This window comes from Malus domestica, chromosome 07, assembly GCF_042453785.1.
Source record: "Malus domestica chromosome 07, GDT2T_hap1".
Classification (NCBI taxonomy): Eukaryota; Viridiplantae; Streptophyta; class Magnoliopsida; order Rosales; family Rosaceae; genus Malus; species Malus domestica.
The window spans coordinates 22,635,547-22,654,229 of NC_091667.1; the positions used below are offsets into that span (position 1 = coordinate 22,635,547).

The 18,683-nt window shown below is 44.9% G+C and overlaps 1 long non-coding RNA gene across 1 annotated transcript; it reads left to right on the forward strand.

The window, feature by feature from the left end:
- The first annotated feature begins 8,444 nt into the window (after positions 1–8,444).
- LOC139197419 (uncharacterized) lies at positions 8,445–9,528 on the forward strand. Its single transcript, XR_011582809.1, has 2 exons — positions 8,445–8,913; positions 9,022–9,528. It is a non-coding gene; the product is annotated as an uncharacterized lncRNA (long non-coding RNA).
- The last annotated feature ends 9,155 nt before the right edge of the window (positions 9,529–18,683 follow it).

Genomic DNA, 18,683 nt, shown 5'->3' on the forward strand with positions numbered 1-18,683 from the left:
CAGCATGTGCAAAGAAAAATAAAAGAATAAAAAAAAATATATATATATATATAATAATGGTAAAGGTTTTGGGTGAAGCTGTCACATGTGACAAAAGGAAAAGAAAAAAAAAAACAAAAAAAAAAAAAAAACAAAAGAAAAAAAAAAAAAAAAAGGGGGGGGATGGTTGTACAGCGCCAAAAGAAAAAGAAATAATATATATAGATATATATATATATACACGTGTGTGCACATAAAAAAAAAAAAAAAAAAGAAAAGAAAAAATTGCATTGAGAGAAATAAAGTCCATTTTATTTATTTTTTTTCTGGAAATTTTACATATGCATTATACATACCTTAAAAAAAAAAAATTAAAAAAAAAAAAAAAAAAAAAAAAAAACAAATCAAATCAAATTTACAAGAGGGGATCTTCAAGGACGATCAGGTGTCGCCTCACCACTCGGTAGAGCTCCAGAAATGAGAGGCGCCGGAGATTGACTGTTTGAAGCCACACCACTCGGCGGAACTCCAGGAAAAGGAGGCGCCAAAGGTTGATCATTTGGAGCTTCATTACGCGGTGCAGCCCCAGAAGACGAAGGCAAATGTTGTTGGAACAAACCCACAAACCTCCGATGATCAAGTAAAATCTGACCATCAGATTCCTGCATCTGGTCAATCTTCCTCTTCATGTTTGTCGCATAGCTATGTGCGAGCTTATGCAACTGTTTATTCTCCTGCTTGAGCCCTCTAATCTCCTGTTTGAGACTCATCACTTCAGCCGCCAATGATTCAACTTGACGGGTTCGAGCAAATAGGCGTTGGGCCATATTAGACACAGAACCTGCACACTGCACACTGAGAGCCAGAGAATCCTTAACAGCCAACTCATCAGACCGTTTGGAAAGTAGTCTGTTATCTCTGGGGGTGACAAGGTTTCGGGCCACCACCGCAGCGGTCATATCATTCTTCACCACCGAGTCCCCAACGGTAAGAGGACCAGTAGGGGATATGAAGGATGGGCGCCATATGTTGTCTGGAGAAGGCGGGACTGCCTCTTCACCAAGATTCAAATCAAAACGACGGTCGGAGGGTCCAGACATTTTCAAAGGTGTTGAAGGAAGAAGAGGTCGGATAAATCAAGATCTTAGAAGTACAAGAAGGGAGTTTCTACAAGCGAAAATTCAAGTGTGCTTTGAAACGAACTGCGTGCCTCTATAAAAATCAGCACTCGACGGGATTTCAGAGATCGAAGAGGCGAGCTCAGAATTCGAAGAGGCCATTCAAAAATCGAAGAGGCAAGCTCAGAAATCGGAGAAGCATCTTGCTTTTCCAGATGCGTCGGCACCTGTCACACGCAAACTCAGCTTTGCGGAAATCACGGGTAATTTGTCGAAGCACCGATCCCAGATATCGAAGAGGCGCCAGTCTTTTTCAGCCGCATCATCACCTGTCATATGCACACTCAACTTTGCGCAAATCACAGGCAATTTGTCGAAGATTTTCGATGAAGGAGAAAGCACATGAAAGTTTACTGTTCAATCACGCGTTAGTTGCCGACACAAGTGAAAGAATAGTACCTCTACAGGTATTAAGGGACCTCCTATAACTGTCCACCTTCACCTTCCATAGCGAGGCAGACATACAGAACCTTTCTTCATCTCCGAGAATGCCTTCCCAACGAAGCCTCTCGAGTCACTTAGTGTTCCTTATTCCTTGGGGTACCTCTGTAAGCCAATAACTTCAAAGCAAAAGTATCTCATATCACCAGGGTAGAAAGCAAGAGTATCTCATATCATGCGTTCTCCCTGTCGTTTCCTTTGTCCTTGCTCCTACCTACAAAGACAAGGATAAAGAAAACAATATGCCGGAACTTCCACTCAAACTCGGGTAAGGAACCGACTGCTTGGAACCCTTCCCTGATTGCCTGCCTAGCACTGCTCTCGAGTACTCGTCTCCCACTGCTGCTGTACTTCCATAGAAGCTGTCACATCTGCCTGGAGAACAGATAAGGCAAGTGAAAATGATACCTTGCAGCATGTGGAGACAACGTGCTGAAGAAACAAGCAGAGAAGAATGCGGCCTGCACAGTCAACTCAGCAGAAGGAGTCCGAGCTGAAGAACTCGAGAAGATGCCACATCTGCCTGGAGAACAAATAAGGAAATGCGGCATGCACAATCAACTCAGCAGAAGGAGTCTGAACTGAGAAACTCGAGCACATGCCACATTCTGCCAGAAGAATAGATAAGGCAAGGGAAATGATACATTGAAGCATGTGGAGACAAGCACAAAGCACGTGCCGATTCATCCGCTACTTCTTCAAAATCAAAAGTATCTCATATCATCAAAGTTGCAATCACTATGTGTGGAGGACTCGTTTTGACCCTCAAATTCTTGGGTCGACTTACTAGGCGTTGTGAGCTGCACGTGTCGATTCACCACCCTTGAATCGAATCCTTAAAGATCAAGTCACCGACTGGAAGAAAAGCCCATCAATCTTGAAGATCATACCGTTGACCAAACTGCTCAGGTGTGAATTAGAAAGATTGAACAAAGAAACAGGTTGTCACCTTTACCTCGTGCCTGCTTGCCATGTGTTCGAGTCAACCTTCAAGAATCAAGCCTCAACGGCCCTTGAAGAAGTTTCCAGCCAAATTCAAGATCAAGCCTCGACGGCCCTTGAGGAAATCACAAGTCCGATTCAAGATCAAGTGTCTACCACCCTTGAATCAAAACCTAGTTCAAGAATAAGCTGTGGAAAATCAACAATTGGAGGAATCCAGAAAATCCTCCAACCCAGTTCAAGATCAAAGCTGTGGAAAGTCAACAAGCGCAACAAAATACGTGCCGATTCACCCACTACCAAAGCCAAAGATCATCTACCACATGAAACTCCTTGTGGTCCAATTTCAACCTTCAAGATCAAGTCTCGACGGCCCTTGAAGAAATTTCAAACAAAAGTTCAAGAACAAGCCTCAATGGCCCTTGAAGAAATCTCAAGCCCAATTCAAGATCAAGCCTCAACGGCCCTTGAAGAAATATCCAGCCCAATTCAAGATCAAGCCTCGACGGCCCTTGGATCGACATCTACATTAAGGGACTTCAAAACGCATCTCCTACACGTGACAAGCACATGTATACGACGCGCCTTGAAGTGGGGGCATTTGTAGACATCGAAATTTCGGTAAATAAATGTTGACCGATAAATCAAAGTGTCAACGCTCATGTATTACATAAATTTTACACGTAGCGTGTGACTCAACGAAAATTGAAATGAGTTGGAAAAGTCATCAAATAGGACACGTGTCAACACCTAGCAGAAACGACTTATTTCATCTGGAATATTATATTCAAAATTAGGCCTTGGAAAATTCTATAAATACAAGCCCAATTTCATTCATTTAGAGGGGGGGAACCAAAATCATTAGGCAAAACTCTTGAAGCTCTGAAGCTCTGAAACTCCGAAGCTCTCAAGCATCCAGGTTCCCGAAGAATCAAGAAAGCGTTCTTCGTTCATCGTTCATCCTAAGATCAAGCCCCAACGGCCCTTTGGATCAACAATCATCCACCAATTCAAGATCAAGCCCCGACGGCCCTTGAAGAAAGTGTTCTTCGTTCTTCGTTCTTCGTTCATTGTTCTTCCAAGATCAAGCCCCGACGGCCCTTGGATCAACCATCCACCAATTCAAGATCAAGCCCCCGACGGCCCTTGAAGAAAACACCATTGTTCATCATCCGTTCATCCAAGATCAAGCCCCAACGGCCCTTTGGATCAACAACGTCGACAAATCCACACATCCAACCGTTCTTCAAGATCAAGCCCAAAAGCCCTTGAAGATCCGTTCATCACTGTTCTTCAAGATCAAGCCCAAAAGCCCTTGGAGATCCGTTCATCACTGTTCTTCAAAGATCAAGCCCAAAAGCCCCTTTGAAGATCCGCTCAAATCCACCTTCAAGATCAAGTCCACGGCCCTTGAAGAACGTTCATCCTTAGATCAAGCCCAACGGCCCTTTGGATCAATCACACATCCACAAATACACACCTTACGGAGATCGAATCAGAGGATCAAAATAGAGAGAGATTGTAACCCAAAATCATCAAAACATTTTAATATTTGTTTGTGCGCGTCGTTCTTGTCTCTTTCGTTTCAGGAATTTTCCGTGTTCACAAATGACTATTGGTCGCACAAGTCATGACTATTGGCGTTACCTCCGTTGAAAATTCCTGAAACGAAAGAGACAAGAACGACGCGCACAAACAAATATTAAAATGTTTTGATGATTTTGGGTTACAATCTCTCTCTATTTTGATCCTCTGATTCGATCTCCGTAAGGTGTGTATTTGTGGATGTGTGATTGATCCAAAGGGCCGTTGGGCTTGATCTAAGGATGAACGTTCTTCAAGGGCCGTGGACTTGATCTTGAAGGTGGATTTGAGCGGATCTTCAAAGGGGCTTTTGGGCTTGATCTTTGAAGAACAGTGATGAACGGATCTCCAAGGGCTTTTGGGCTTGATCTTGAAGAACAGTGATGAACGGATCTTCAAGGGCTTTTGGGCTTGATCTTGAAGAACGGTTGGATGTGTGGATTTGTCGACGTTGTTGATCCAAAGGGCCGTTGGGGCTTGATCTTGGATGAACGGATGATGAACAATGGTGTTTTCTTCAAGGGCCGTCGGGGGCTTGATCTTGAATTGGTGGATGGTTGATCCAAGGGCCGTCGGGGCTTGATCTTGGAAGAACAATGAACGAAGAACGAAGAACGAAGAACACTTTCTTCAAGGGCCGTCGGGGCTTGATCTTGAATTGGTGGATGATTGTTGATCCAAAGGGCCGTTGGGGCTTGATCTTAGGATGAACGATGAACGAAGAACGCTTTCTTGATTCTTCGGGAACCTGGATGCTTGAGAGCTTCGGAGTTTCAGAGCTTCAGAGCTTCAAGAGTTTTGCCTAATGATTTTGGTTCCCCCCCCCTAAATGAATGAAATTGGGCTTGTATTTATAGAATTTTCCAAGGCCTAATTTTGAATATAATATTCCAGATGAAATAAGTCGTTTCTGCTAGGTGTTGACACGTGTCCTATTTGATGACTTTTCCAACTCATTTCAATTTTCGTTGAGTCACACGCTACGTGTAAAATTTATGTAATACATGAGCGTTGACACTTTGATTTATCGGTCAACATTTATTTACCGAAATTTCGATGTCTACAAATGCCCCCACTTCAAGGCGCGTCGTATACATGTGCTTGTCACGTGTAGGAGATGCGTTTTGAAGTCCCTTAATGTAGATGTCGATCCAAGGGCCGTCGAGGCTTGATCTTGAATTGGGCTGGATATTTCTTCAAGGGCCGTTGAGGCTTGATCTTGAATTGGGCTTGAGATTTCTTCAAGGGCCATTGAGGCTTGTTCTTGAACTTTTGTTTGAAATTTCTTCAAGGGCCGTCGAGACTTGATCTTGAAGGTTGAAATTGGACCACAAGGAGTTTCATGTGGTAGATGATCTTTGGCTTTGGTAGTGGGTGAATCGGCACGTATTTTGTTGCGCTTGTTGACTTTCCACAGCTTTGATCTTGAACTGGGTTGGAGGATTTTCTGGATTCCTCCAATTGTTGATTTTCCACAGCTTATTCTTGAACTAGGTTTTGATTCAAGGGTGGTAGACACTTGATCTTGAATCGGACTTGTGATTTCCTCAAGGGCCGTCGAGGCTTGATCTTGAATTTGGCTGGAAACTTCTTCAAGGGCCGTTGAGGCTTGATTCTTGAAGGTTGACTCGAACACATGGCAAGCAGGCACGAGGTAAAGGTGACAACCTGTTTCTTTGTTCAATCTTTCTAATTCACACCTGAGCAGTTTGGTCAACGGTATGATCTTCAAGATTGATGGGCTTTTCTTCCAGTCGGTGACTTGATCTTTAAGGATTCGATTCAAGGGTGGTGAATCGACACGTGCAGCTCACAACGCCTAGTAAGTCGACCCAAGAATTTGAGGGTCAAAACGAGTCCTCCACACATAGTGATTGCAACTTTGATGATATGAGATACTTTTGATTTTGAAGAAGTAGCGGATGAATCGGCACGTGCTTTGTGCTTGTCTCCACATGCTTCAATGTATCATTTCCCTTGCCTTATCTATTCTTCTGGCAGAATGTGGCATGTGCTCGAGTTTCTCAGTTCAGACTCCTTCTGCTGAGTTGATTGTGCATGCCGCATTTCCTTATTTGTTCTCCAGGCAGATGTGGCATCTTCTCGAGTTCTTCAGCTCGGACTCCTTCTGCTGAGTTGACTGTGCAGGCCGCATTCTTCTCTGCTTGTTTCTTCAGCACGTTGTCTCCACATGCTGCAAGGTATCATTTTCACTTGCCTTATCTGTTCTCCAGGCAGATGTGACAGCTTCTATGGAAGTACAGCAGCAGTGGGAGACGAGTACTCGAGAGCAGTGCTAGGCAGGCAATCAGGGAAGGGTTCCAAGCAGTCGGTTCCTTACCCGAGTTTGAGTGGAAGTTCCGGCATATTGTTTTCTTTATCCTTGTCTTTGTAGGTAGGAGCAAGGACAAAGGAAACGACAGGGAGAACGCATGATATGAGATACTCTTGCTTTCTACCCTGGTGATATGAGATACTTTTGCTTTGAAGTTATTGGCTTACAGAGGTACCCCAAGGAATAAGACTCGAGAGGCTTCGTTGGGAAGGCATTCTCGGAGATGAAGAAAGGTTCTGTATGTCTGCCTCGCTATGGAAGGTGAAGGTGGACAGTTATAGGAGGTCCCTTAATACCTGTAGAGGTACTATTCTTTCACTTGTGTCGGCAACTAACGCGTGATTGAACAGTAAACTTTCATGTGCTTTCTCCTTCATCGAAAATCTTCGACAAATTGCCTGTGATTTGCGCAAAGTTGAGTGTGCATATGACAGGTGATGATGCGGCTGAAAAAGACTGGCGCCTCTTCGATATCTGGGATCGGTGCTTCGACAAATTACCCGTGATTTCCGCAAAGCTGAGTTTGCGTGTGACAGGTGCCGACGCATCTGGAAAAGCAAGATGCTTCTCCGATTTCTGAGCTTGCCTCTTCGATTTTTGAATGGCCTCTTCGAATTCTGAGCTCGCCTCTTCGATCTCTGAAATCCCGTCGAGTGCTGATTTTTATAGAGGCACGCAGTTCGTTTCAAAGCACACTTGAATTTTCGCTTGTAGAAACTCCCTTCTTGTACTTCTAAGATCTTGATTTATCCGACCTCTTCTTCCTTCAACACCTTTGAAAATGTCTGGACCCTCCGACCGTCGTTTTGATTTGAATCTTGGTGAAGAGGCAGTCCCGCCTTCTCCAGACAACATATGGCGCCCATCCTTCATATCCCCTACTGGTCCTCTTACCGTTGGGGACTCGGTGGTGAAGAATGATATGACCGCTGCGGTGGTGGCCCGAAACCTTGTCACCCCCAGAGATAACAGACTACTTTCCAAACGGTCTGATGAGTTGGCTGTTAAGGATTCTCTGGCTCTCAGTGTGCAGTGTGCAGGTTCTGTGTCTAATATGGCCCAACGCCTATTTGCTCGAACCCGTCAAGTTGAATCATTGGCGGCTGAAGTGATGAGTCTCAAACAGGAGATTAGAGGGCTCAAGCAGGAGAATAAACAGTTGCATAAGCTCGCACATAGCTATGCGACAAACATGAAGAGGAAGATTGACCAGATGCAGGAATCTGATGGTCAGATTTTACTTGATCATCGGAGGTTTGTGGGTTTGTTCCAACAACATTTGCCTTCGTCTTCTGGGGCTGCACCGCGTAATGAAGCTCCAAATGATCAACCTTTGGCGCCTCCTTTTCCTGGAGTTCCGCCGAGTGGTGTGGCTTCAAACAGTCAATCTCCGGCGCCTCTCATTTCTGGAGCTCTACCGAGTGGTGAGGCGACACCTGATCGTCCTTGAAGATCCCCTCTTGTAAATTTGATTTGATTTGTTTTTTTTTTTTTTTTTTTTTTTTTTAATTTTTTTTTTTTAAGGTATGTATAATGCATATGTAAAATTTCCAGAAAAAAAATAAATAAAATGGACTTTATTTCTCTCAATGCAATTTTTTCTTTTCTTTTTTTTTTTTTTTTTATGTGCACACACGTGTATATATATATATATCTATATATATTATTTCTTTTTCTTTTGGCGCTGTACAACCATCCCCCCCCTTTTTTTTTTTTTTTTTTTCTTTTGTTTTTTTTTTTTTTGTTTTTTTTTTTTCTTTTTCTTTTGTCACATGTGACAGCTTCACCCAAAACCTTTACCATTATTATATATATATATATATATTTTTTTATTCTTTTATTTTTCTTTGCACATGCTGCCTGATGCACCCCCTTTTCTTTTCTTTTTTCACGTGGTGGCCGCACCACTTTGCTCCACCATCCCCTTTTTTTTTTTTTTTAGTAAATTTTTTCTGTATAAATTTGGGTGACGGGCTGGGGGATTTGTAGGGAAGGACGAAGACGGACGGAGAGCTGGAGTTTGAGGAAGAGCTTCTTGGCCGGCTAGTCGTTTGACAGCGGTCTTTGAAGTTGTTGGCAGCTGTGAGGCAAGAGACGGAGGAGGTCTTTGGGTGTGGATTGTCAAACTTTGGTTTTGTCAATCTCATTCAAAGGCGGCGGCCATGGCGGAGGTGGAGAGGAAGACGCTCCACTGCTACCGTCACTGAACACAACCACTTAGCACAGCCATTGCACTGCTTGCCGAGCACAGTCATTACACACCCGTTGCATTGCCACTGAGCACAGGCACAAAGTACAGCCAATAGACTTCGCCTCGTCAATTCCTACTGAGCCCATGCCGACATCATGCACGCCATTCCTCCGACAGCCGCTCCGCGATCACTCTCAGCGTCATTTTCCTGAGCTTGTTCATAACATATGGCGGAGGTGGAGTTGCAGGCATGGTTCTATGTGGTAGATATGCTGGAGCCTGATAACCATTCCATTCTGTAGTTTCGGAATAAATGTCTTGAGATTTTGGCAGATCTTGTAATGATGCAGGCCTACCATTGCCATATGCAGATTGTGGGCGAGATTCTCCGGCAGCTGTAGGATCAAGGTGGTTAAACTTGCAGTTTGTTTCATACTTGCAGGTGCCAGTTCGCATATAGTAGGATAATCTTTCTTCCCCGGACGAATTGGTAGGCCCGAAAAGTTAAGTTCCAGAGCTGAAGCTACAGAAGGTACCCCTACACGTCGTCCTGGGCTGATGTAGTACTTTCTTTCGGCCTGGTCTTGCTGCTGATTTTGCAAATGCTTCTGGGACGAAGAAGAACCACTTGAAATAGTAGTGTTTGGGTGACCTGCCAATTTCTGAACTACCTTCCTGCTTTGTAATTCCCACAAGTACAAACAATTATCTTCAGAACCACTTACAATGTATATCCCATTTGTCACAGAAAATGCGGAAGAAATGCAGAATCTCGAGCTCTTGTGACCGGTGTAAGTCTTTAGACATTTCCCAGTTGAAAAGTTCCAGAACCTTAGAGAGTGTCATCCAAAGTGCCAACAAGAATGTACTTTCCATTAGGCGCAAACTTAACAAACGAAACCGGAGGATTTCTCATCGTCAATCAATGTCTTGGTGCAGTGGCCAGTGGAGGCATCCTATGTCCTGCACAACCCATCGTAGCTGCTCGAAACGATAACCGAACCATCTCCGCCGCCCGGACCTTCGAAGGCCACTCCCAGGGCGTCTCCGATCTCGCCTTCTGCGTCAACATCAACCCTCAGTCCAATATGATCGTCTCCGGTTCCTTCGACGAAACGGTGCGTATTTGGGAAGTCAAGACCGGGAAATGCTTGAAGGTTTTGCCGGCTCACTCCGACCCTGTCACCGCCGTTGATTTCAATCGATACAAACTTGTGTATTTATATATACAGAGCGGAAATCATAGCAGCTAAGGTTTCAAATATAAATCCCCCTGGCTGTAGTAGCGCTTCGATCAACAAATCGGTCAGATCACAGGGGCTTCGCCGGATCCAGACACGTCATCACCCAATGAGCGCCCTTACCTCGCTGCCGGAAAACTAAACAATTTGCAGAGGAAAGCTCAGAAGCACCAAATCCGACTCCTTTTTTTTTTTTTTTTTTTTTTTTTTTTTTTTTTTTTTTTTTTTTTTAAATTTCAAAATTGGGTTTTCAGATTACTAGTCGGATTTGGACATGGCGGAGAGGAGGCAAAGGAGGAGCACATGTCGTTGAGGGCGTCGCTGCGGCACCACCGGCACATGGGGTTGCGGGAGTACTGCGATTCCGACGACAGGTCGTTGCAGTTCTGGATCTGACTCTGATTGCCGCTGTTGTTCCTCCTTTGGCTGCCCGACAGCTTGCGACCCGGACGGATCCGAGAGAGAACTGAACCGAATACAAGTAAGCTAGGGTTTCGACAAAATCAACCGAAAGCCGCTCCAGAAGCAACGACCCAAGACCCGATCCGGTACCGCCACCCACGGCATTGAAGACCAAGAACCCTTGGAGCCCGGTGCAGTTGTCAGCGAGCTTCCTAATGCGGTCGAGGCAGAGATCTACGATCTCTTTGCTGATGGTGTAGTGACCGCGGGCGAAGTTGTTCGCGGTGTCTTCCTTGCCGGAAATGAGCTGCTCAGGGTGGAAGAGCTGGCGGTAGGTGAGGGAGAGGGTTAGGGTTCCAACTGAAAGGAGACAGGACAAGCAGAAGGAGAAGGAGGGAGGGGCGGTGTTTACCAAGACGCCTCAGACGAGTGGTGGTGGGATTGGATTTGATTGAATTTTTGAGAGCCGGGCCTGAGCTTGTTGGGCTCACGGTTTGGGTCTGAGGAGACGGGCCTGATTTTGTGGCTGGGCTCAGACATGTATATATATATATATATTTTTTTTTTTAGATAACATATGTTTTTTTTTTTTTTTTTTCAAAGAAACTGTAATTTAATATATATATATATATATATATATATATATTTAGATAACATATGTTTTTTTTTTTTTTTTTTTTTTCAAAGAAACTGTAATTTAATATATATATATATATATATATATATATATATATATATATATTTAGATAACATATGTTTTTTTTTTTTTTTTTTTTTTCAAAGAAACTGTAATTTAATTTTGTACAAAGAAAACTGCAAGTAATTTTGTAATAAAATTGACCTTCACCAATGAGACTTTAATCAAATCCCTTTTTTTTTTTTTTTTGATGTGACTGAACTCGAAATCGAATGCTCGAGCTGCCTACGTACCCTTCCAAAGAAAGAGATCAAGTCAAAACGTAGTTCAAATACATTTTTTTTTTTGGTATTTTCTTTTGGTGTCGTTTGCAGTTTCAACTCGTGCAGACAAGGAGTGTTGGTGTCGTTTGCAGTTTCAGCTCGTGCAGACCGGGAGCGTTGTGCCATGCAGTTTAGGCTCGTGCAGGCGAGGAGCTTTGGTTCGTGCAGTTTAGGCTCGTGCGAACAAGGAGCATTTGGTGCCGTGTTGCAGTTTCAGCTCGTGCAGACCGGGAGCGTTGTGCCATGCAGTTTAGGCTCGTGCAGGCGAGGAGCTTTGGTTCGTGCAGTTTAGGCTCGTGCGAACAAGGAGCATTTGGTGCCGTGTTGCAGTTTCAGCTCGTGCAGGCAAGGAGCGTTTAGTGCAGTTTCAGCTCGTGCAGGCAAGGAGCTTTGGGTTGTCGCCTTTTATGCTCGTGCAGACCAGGAGCGTTGGTGTTGCCTTTTATGCTCGTGCAGACCAGGAGTGTTGTGCCATGCAGTTTAGGCTCGTGCAGGCGAGGAGCTTCGTGTCCTACAGTTTAGGCTCGTGCGGACAATGAGCTTTGTGTCTTGCAGTTTAGGCTCTTACAGACAAGGAGCTTTGTTGAATTTGTCAAGCAATTTTGGAGAGGCGTTCCTCACAATCTTCATAGCAAGGAGCCTTGACCGAGTGATTGAAGAAGTCTTCGGGTAAGAAATCACGCATCGTGATGGGGATGGACGATCTATATGTCGAAATTTCATCATCTTCAACACGTTCACGTTGCTTTGAAGGTTGACAATAGCTGCTTTGCCCCCTTTCCGATTGGCGGACTTGTGGAGGAGACGTATGCTTCTTGTGCAATTTCTTAGGAGTGACTTGAGTCCATCCTTCAATTTTGCTTGTCTTGGAGGATGCCCCCAGCGGTTGAGGTGAAAACTTCGAGTCGGAAGAGTCAGAAGTGATGGTGGTATAGTTTGACTTCACCACATCGTCAAGATCTAGCTCGATGATTCCTTTTTGAGCCAGCTTCATGATAAGATCTTTCAGTACGAAGCATTTTTCTGTCGGATGACTGATGAAGCGGTGGAATTTACAGTACCTTGGACTGTCGGTGCGATTCATCTCTTCTGGCCGTCTGCACTCAGGCAAGCCGATCACCTTCTTTTCCAGCAAGTCTTCTAACATGGCAACCACATCAGAGTCGGGGAATGGATAAGTTTTCTCCTCGAGCTCCTTCAAAGTGCGTCTACGCATCTCTTGATCACGAAAGCCTTCGGCTTGAATCGCCTTGCCTCGTGTGGAGATTTTGACGGGAGCTGTGTTGACTGTCATCGCTTCCTTGGTGGGTTTCCATGCAGCCTTTTCCACCTTTGTCCCAAGAACTTTGTCGTTCTTGTAGTCGGCGATCGGTTCTTTCTTCCCATGATGGGCGATGCTCAACTCCATGTCATGGGCGCGAGTGGCCAATTCCTCGAAGGTCCGTGGTTTAATGCCTTGAAGGATGTATTGCAAACCCCATTGCATGCCTTGGATGCACATCTCGATTGAAGAGGTTTCCGAGAGCCTGTCTTTACAGTCGAGGCTTAGAGTGCGCCATCTGTTGATGTAGTCAATGACTGGCTCGTCCTTCCACTGCTTTGTGCTCGTTAGCTCTAGCATGCTCACAGTGCGGCGGGTGCTATAGAAGCGGTTGAGGAATTCCCGCTCTAATTGTTCCCAGCTGTTGATGGACTCAGGTTCTAGGTCTGTGTACCACTCAAAGGCGTTTCCTTTCAGCGAGCGCACAAACTGCTTAGCAAGGTAGTCCCCTTCGGTCCCTGCGTTGTTGCAAGTTTCAACAAAATGGGCAACGTGCTGTTTCGGGTTTCCTTTTCCATCAAACTGCATGAACTTTGGTGGTTGATAACCCCTTGGCATCTTCAGGGCATCAATCTTCTTGGAGTAGGGCTTCGAGTAGAACAAGGAGGTATGTGAGCTCCCTTCGTACTGTGCCTTGATGGTGTTGGTGATCATCTCCTGCAGCTGCTGGATAGAAAGAGATCCCATAAGTGCCGTTGCTTGGTCTGGCTCCGGCTTCGCATCATTTTTCTCCACCTGAGGCTCCTCTTCTTCGTCCTCTCTTCTCTTTAGTGGATCATTCTCTGGGTCGGGTTTATCGCCGTCCTGCGCCTCTAGTCGATTGACGAGTGCTGCAATTTGCAAGTCTTTTTCTTCCACAGTTCGGGTTAGCCTTGCAATCGCTTCATTCATTTGAGCTAGTTGTTCTTCAACGGAGGTAACGCCAATAGTCATGACTTGTGCGACCAATAGACGTGACTTTCCTTTAGATATCCAGGATGCTGATGAAGAACGTCGTTGGCTGCTTTGGGATGTCATCTTGTGTGCCTCAGCATCATGCTTCGGTGCCCCCAGCGAGGTCAGGTTGATGATAGACTCACACCTTGGATGCTTCCCTTGCTCTTTTAGCGGCACCAATTTTGAAATGGCATGTTGAGGAGCGGTTGTGGCGCCAATGGATTGTCCATTTGCGGCAGAAGTGCTTAGGATCCTTCCCTCAGTGGTTGCAAGAACGGCTTGTCCCTTGCTTGATGCCATTGACTTTGAGGTGTGCTTGGATTCCTTGAACGGAGAAAGAGATGAGAGGTAGAGATCGTCCCACTGGGCGTGCCAATTTGTGAACACGGAAAATTCCTGAAACGAAAGAGACAAGAACGACGCGCACAAACAAATATTAAAATGTTTTGATGATTTTGGGTTACAATCTCTCTCTATTTTGATCCTCTGATTCGATCTCCGTAAGGTGTGTATTTGTGGATGTGTGATTGATCCAAAGGGCCGTTGGGCTTGATCTAAGGATGAACGTTCTTCAAGGGCCGTGGACTTGATCTTGAAGGTGGATTTGAGCGGATCTTCAAAGGGGCTTTTGGGCTTGATCTTTGAAGAACAGTGATGAACGGATCTCCAAGGGCTTTTGGGCTTGATCTTGAAGAACAGTGATGAACGGATCTTCAAGGGCTTTTGGGCTTGATCTTGAAGAACGGTTGGATGTGTGGATTTGTCGACGTTGTTGATCCAAAGGGCCGTTGGGGCTTGATCTTGGATGAACGGATGATGAACAATGGTGTTTTCTTCAAGGGCCGTCGGGGGCTTGATCTTGAATTGGTGGATGGTTGATCCAAGGGCCGTCGGGGCTTGATCTTGGAAGAACAATGAACGAAGAACGAAGAACGAAGAACACTTTCTTCAAGGGCCGTCGGGGCTTGATCTTGAATTGGTGGATGATTGTTGATCCAAAGGGCCGTTGGGGCTTGATCTTAGGATGAACGATGAACGAAGAACGCTTTCTTGATTCTTCGGGAACCTGGATGCTTGAGAGCTTCGGAGTTTCAGAGCTTCAGAGCTTCAAGAGTTTTGCCTAATGATTTTGGTTCCCCCCCCCTAAATGAATGAAATTGGGCTTGTATTTATAGAATTTTCCAAGGCCTAATTTTGAATATAATATTCCAGATGAAATAAGTCGTTTCTGCTAGGTGTTGACACGTGTCCTATTTGATGACTTTTCCAACTCATTTCAATTTTCGTTGAGTCACACGCTACGTGTAAAATTTATGTAATACATGAGCGTTGACACTTTGATTTATCGGTCAATTTGTGAACACGGAAAATTCCTGAAACGAAAGAGACAAGAACGACGCGCACAAACAAATATTAAAATGTTTTGATGATTTTGGGTTACAATCTCTCTCTATTTTGATCCTCTGATTCGATCTCCGTAAGGTGTGTATTTGTGGATGTGTGATTGATCCAAAGGGCCGTTGGGCTTGATCTAAGGATGAACGTTCTTCAAGGGCCGTGGACTTGATCTTGAAGGTGGATTTGAGCGGATCTTCAAAGGGGCTTTTGGGCTTGATCTTTGAAGAACAGTGATGAACGGATCTCCAAGGGCTTTTGGGCTTGATCTTGAAGAACAGTGATGAACGGATCTTCAAGGGCTTTTGGGCTTGATCTTGAAGAACGGTTGGATGTGTGGATTTGTCGACGTTGTTGATCCAAAGGGCCGTTGGGGCTTGATCTTGGATGAACGGATGATGAACAATGGTGTTTTCTTCAAGGGCCGTCGGGGGCTTGATCTTGAATTGGTGGATGGTTGATCCAAGGGCCGTCGGGGCTTGATCTTGGAAGAACAATGAACGAAGAACGAAGAACGAAGAACACTTTCTTCAAGGGCCGTCGGGGCTTGATCTTGAATTGGTGGATGATTGTTGATCCAAAGGGCCGTTGGGGCTTGATCTTAGGATGAACGATGAACGAAGAACGCTTTCTTGATTCTTCGGGAACCTGGATGCTTGAGAGCTTCGGAGTTTCAGAGCTTCAGAGCTTCAAGAGTTTTGCCTAATGATTTTGGTTCCCCCCCCTCTAAATGAATGAAATTGGGCTTGTATTTATAGAATTTTCCAAGGCCTAATTTTGAATATAATATTCCAGATGAAATAAGTCGTTTCTGCTAGGTGTTGACACGTGTCCTATTTGATGACTTTTCCAACTCATTTCAATTTTCGTTGAGTCACACGCTACGTGTAAAATTTATGTAATACATGAGCGTTGACACTTTGATTTATCGGTCAACATTTATTTACCGAAATTTCGATGTCTACAAATGCCCCCACTTCAAGGCGCGTCGTATACATGTGCTTGTCACGTGTAGGAGATGCGTTTTGAAGTCCCTTAATGTAGATGTCGATCCAAGGGCCGTCGAGGCTTGATCTTGAATTGGGCTGGATATTTCTTCAAGGGCCGTTGAGGCTTGATCTTGAATTGGGCTTGAGATTTCTTCAAGGGCCATTGAGGCTTGTTCTTGAACTTTTGTTTGAAATTTCTTCAAGGGCCGTCGAGACTTGATCTTGAAGGTTGAAATTGGACCACAAGGAGTTTCATGTGGTAGATGATCTTTGGCTTTGGTAGTGGGTGAATCGGCACGTATTTTGTTGCGCTTGTTGACTTTCCACAGCTTTGATCTTGAACTGGGTTGGAGGATTTTCTGGATTCCTCCAATTGTTGATTTTCCACAGCTTATTCTTGAACTAGGTTTTGATTCAAGGGTGGTAGACACTTGATCTTGAATCGGACTTGTGATTTCCTCAAGGGCCGTCGAGGCTTGATCTTGAATTTGGCTGGAAACTTCTTCAAGGGCCGTTGAGGCTTGATTCTTGAAGGTTGACTCGAACACATGGCAAGCAGGCACGAGGTAAAGGTGACAACCTGTTTCTTTGTTCAATCTTTCTAATTCACACCTGAGCAGTTTGGTCAACGGTATGATCTTCAAGATTGATGGGCTTTTCTTCCAGTCGGTGACTTGATCTTTAAGGATTCGATTCAAGGGTGGTGAATCGACACGTGCAGCTCACAACGCCTAGTAAGTCGACCCAAGAATTTGAGGGTCAAAACGAGTCCTCCACACATAGTGATTGCAACTTTGATGATATGAGATACTTTTGATTTTGAAGAAGTAGCGGATGAATCGGCACGTGCTTTGTGCTTGTCTCCACATGCTTCAATGTATCATTTCCCTTGCCTTATCTATTCTTCTGGCAGAATGTGGCATGTGCTCGAGTTTCTCAGTTCAGACTCCTTCTGCTGAGTTGATTGTGCATGCCGCATTTCCTTATTTGTTCTCCAGGCAGATGTGGCATCTTCTCGAGTTCTTCAGCTCGGACTCCTTCTGCTGAGTTGACTGTGCAGGCCGCATTCTTCTCTGCTTGTTTCTTCAGCACGTTGTCTCCACATGCTGCAAGGTATCATTTTCACTTGCCTTATCTGTTCTCCAGGCAGATGTGACAGCTTCTATGGAAGTACAGCAGCAGTGGGAGACGAGTACTCGAGAGCAGTGCTAGGCAGGCAATCAGGGAAGGGTTCCAAGCAGTCGGTTCCTTACCCGAGTTTGAGTGGAAGTTCCGGCATATTGTTTTCTTTATCCTTGTCTTTGTAGGTAGGAGCAAGGACAAAGGAAACGACAGGGAGAACGCATGATATGAGATACTCTTGCTTTCTACCCTGGTGATATGAGATACTTTTGCTTTGAAGTTATTGGCTTACAGAGGTACCCCAAGGAATAAGGAACACTAAGTGACTCGAGAGGCTTCGTTGGGAAGGCATTCTCGGAGATGAAGAAAGGTTCTGTATGTCTGCCTCGCTATGGAAGGTGAAGGTGGACAGTTATAGGAGGTCCCTTAATACCTGTAGAGGTACTATTCTTTCACTTGTGTCGGCAACTAACGCGTGATTGAACAGTAAACTTTCATGTGCTTTCTCCTTCATCGAAAATCTTCGACAAATTGCCTGTGATTTGCGCAAAGTTGAGTGTGCATATGACAGGTGATGATGCGGCTGAAAAAGACTGGCGCCTCTTCGATATCTGGGATCGGTGCTTCGACAAATTACCCGTGATTTCCGCAAAGCTGAGTTTGCGTGTGACAGGTGCCGACGCATCTGGAAAAGCAAGATGCTTCTCCGATTTCTGAGCTTGCCTCTTCGATTTTTGAATGGCCTCTTCGAATTCTGAGCTCGCCTCTTCGATCTCTGAAATCCCGTCGAGTGCTGATTTTTATAGAGGCACGCAGTTCGTTTCAAAGCACACTTGAATTTTCGCTTGTAGAAACTCCCTTCTTGTACTTCTAAGATCTTGATTTATCCGACCTCTTCTTCCTTCAACACCTTTGAAAATGTCTGGACCCTCCGACCGTCGTTTTGATTTGAATCTTGGTGAAGAGGCAGTCCCGCCTTCTCCAGACAACATATGGCGCCCATCCTTCATATCCCCTACTGGTCCTCTTACCGTTGGGGACTCGGTGGTGAAGAATGATATGACCGCTGCGGTGGTGGCCCGAAACCTTGTCACCCCCAGAGATAACAGACTACTTTCCAAACGGTCTGATGAGTTGGCTGTTAAGGATTCTCTGGCTCTCAGTGTGCAGTGTGCAGGTTCTGTGTCTAATATGGCCCAACGCCTATTTGCTCGAACCCGTCAAGTTGAATCATTGGCGGCTGAAGTGATGAGTCTCAAACAGGAGATTAGAGGGCTCAAGCAGGAGAATAAACAGTTGCATAAGCTCGCACATAGCTATGCGACAAACATGAAGAGGAAGATTGACCAGATGCAGGAATCTGATGGTCAGATTTTACTTGATCATCGGAGGTTTGTGGGTTTGTTCCAACAACATTTGCCTTCGTCTTCTGGGGCTGCACCGCGTAATGAAGCTCCAAATGATCAACCTTTGGCGCCTCCTTTTCCTGGAGTTCCGCCGAGTGGTGTGGCTTCAAACAGTCAATCTCCGGCGCCTCTCATTTCTGGAGCTCTACCGAGTGGTGAGGCGACACCTGATCGTCCTTGAAGATCCCCTCTTGTAAATTTGATTTGATTTGTTTTTTTTTTTTTTTTTTTTTTTTTTTAATTTTTTTTTTTTTAAGGTAT